A 3252-nucleotide genomic window follows, 5' to 3' on the forward strand; every position below is an offset into this window, starting at 1 on the left:
ATCATAAGCTTCACCTCACATGATTGATTAACTTCTGTAAAAATACCATTTGACATTTTAACTAATAGTACTATAGACATTGAAATAACATTCAATTGTATCACTTTAGCCAATTTATCAGTTCTGAATGAGTGTAATGCCCCCAAAATAAATTATACTCTTATCGACGTACTCTGAAGATATATGATACATAACATTAAAATCATCACATTAAAATATTTAGAGTAGGCATATTATTATATTTAAATTTTTACATGTTTTATGCATGACATGTCATAAAGTTCATTATGCTTAAAAATGCACTTAGTTAAAAGTCTTAAAAAATAAAGCATACCTGTTATGATGTTAGGGAAGTCCTTAGCTTCATACTGTGAAAGAGCATATATTATGAGCTGAACATTTTGTTGCGTTTGACTTGCAAATGGCACTAATATTGAAGATTCAGCTACCCTTGGTATACCATAGCTTCTTTGAGGTGGTACAGCGTTGCTCATGAAATTTGTCGGAGTCCTCTGGCCAAATTCAAGGCATTTCTTCGTCATATGTCTTGACTGGTGGCACCAAAAGCAACTGTTGGATCTAGATAGACGCCCACCCTTATGAGAACTTTCACACTTATCAAATTTCTTTGCTTCAAGCTGAGTGCCAAGGTTATTAGATCTAGCATTTTTTGGAACCCGTACCACTCGATTGGAATGATTGCATCCAAGAGCTTTAAGAAAACCTGGATCCCTCTAAATTTCTTCACTTTTGAATGTCCCTCCTTTTTTGAACAGCTTGTAGATCTAACTTAATCTTCCCGGTTCTTTCCACCTACATAGAATAATAATCGATTCCAAGAGGAATCAATGAATGTCTAATCACATCCATGAGCCTAGAAAAAAATCCATGACACTTCTCCTATGCATTAGAAATCAATTGAGGCACATATTTTGAGAACAAGGTGAATTCATCTTTATATTGCTTAATGGATCTATCACCTTGTACTAATCAAATAAACTTGTTTTTCATTTTCCTTTTGGCAAATAATGATACAAACCAATATCTAAAAGTGCCCACAAACTCTTCCCATTGAATCATGTGACTGGATCTAACCCCATATTTCTCCTGTAATTATCCTCACCATCATCTCTCTACTTCTCCCTCTAATGGAAATGTAGCCATTGTAATCATCCGCTCTGGAGGACAAGACACTCCATCTAAAAGCTTCTCCACTCTGAGGATCTATTACCCTAATTAACTTGCCGAGTTTATTCACCTAGCAACAACTACCTAGTACCAACTGTCAGGTTGACCTATTGAGTTCTCCTACTAGGCACCAACTACCAGACTCAGATGTACGACTGCATCACTAACAAAGAGAAAATGTATGTCCACATCTATTTGTGACATCCATGTCCTCGTAACCTTTCAATGGTATTCTATGGGTAGACCTCATGTTGTATTATAATCATATAATATTCCTTCATTGTAACCTAATGAGGAGAAGATGTCATCTTGTAAATAGTGATTTTCTCCAACTTTCGAATGAATGGAGGATCTTCTCCCTTTATCCATTTCTAAGATAAAAGGCAATAGCTCTCGAACCACACATCTCCTTCCTTCTACCACTTCCTTCATAGGTATTTTCTAGGATGTATGAGCTAACTACCAAATACATGATTTAACATCCAATAATGAGTAAGGTGCATTAACAAACTAGAAAAACTCCATATAAATTTTAAACTAAAAAAATACATATAGAAAAATTCCTAATTTGGCAGGTAGCGATCATCACAACATATAAATATATATATATATATGCTAATAATTATCAATGGTCAATATTTTCTTTAATTTAGTTCACAAATGAAATAAAAAAAAAGAAAATCAATAAAATTTTGCGAGTAATCAATTTAGAGCTGTCATGCAAACACGTTCAAGCCAAAGAGAAGAATATATTGGGCCGGGCCGTCAACACCCTAGCAACTTATAATGGATTTCGTTGTCTACAGAGGGCCACTAGAAGGCCACATCCAAAATTCCTACAGGGTGGAAGCTTCAAGGTCTACTCTAGGGTGCTCTCAGCTCTCCTCATTGTAGCTTAGATCATCACCTTGATCACAAAACCCTTTGGATTTGAGTCTCTCCTGCATTGCTAAAATAAGCTAACAAAATCGATATCTCTAGCAAACACTAGGTACGTTAAACATATCTATGTCTAATAATTAATACGGTGGATAAAAGGGAGTATTTTGAGGAGCGAATACTACGTGCACCAGGCGTCCGTGCAGACTCTGGTATTCAGCTGTATTGGGCTGGTATTGCACCTCAATACACCTGCAATACCACCACAATACCACAAATACTACCTGAATCCCACGCCCGTACCACCAATCCGCTCCTAGTCCGCACACAATATTTTTTCCACACAGAGGGGAGCTCAATTACATAAACCGTTCTTAATTGTGGCTAATGTGCTTTGAATGGGCTTGTCTGGTGTTAACCACACTAAATGAGGGCTTAAACCCAGGGCTTCAACAGTGAAGCAAATCAGACCGTTGTTTCTTCCTCATTGTAAAGGACCATCCATTATGAAACTGATGCATTTACATATATACCATCCAAATCCTACGTATTTCCTTATCTATCACCAAAGCCATAATTTTTATACTAATACCATCCAAATCATCCATAGTTGAAGTGGTATATATGTAAAAATTAAAGTATAGGTGTCAGATATGTAAATGCAAAGGATTTGAGTGGTATGTATGTAAATACTCCTATAAAATATTTTTCAAAATCAACAAGCAGCCAAATGAAATTTCAAAAAAATGACAATGCTATCCCAAATGGATAATATTTATATAAAATGAATATTTAACAATAAATTAGATAATTTATAAATTGAATCCATCAATTAAAATAATTAATTATCCTCCATAATTTCCGGCCTTGATCCCTTCAATGAGCGACAAATCATGCCCTCATTTAACTAAAAAAACTAAAACCTAATCGTTATGAAACAGGACTTCGGATTCTGGCAATCATTAGAGGCTGATGCAGCCCTGAAATTGCTTGGACTCCAAATGGCAAGATAAGTCCTTATAAAAGCCCCGCTAGACGGCAACGACAATGTCCATTCATGATGTTACCCCATACATTTAAAAATGATGTTAATTAATGAAAGTTTACTAGTATCTTAATGATGTGGGGGGACAAATTAAGGGGCAGAACGGGAAATGCTCTCTTCTGCCGTTCGTAGGTTCCACT

Source organism: Phalaenopsis equestris, unplaced genomic scaffold, assembly GCF_001263595.1.
Source record: "Phalaenopsis equestris unplaced genomic scaffold, ASM126359v1 Scaffold000264, whole genome shotgun sequence".
NCBI lineage: Eukaryota > Viridiplantae > Streptophyta > Magnoliopsida > Asparagales > Orchidaceae > Phalaenopsis > Phalaenopsis equestris.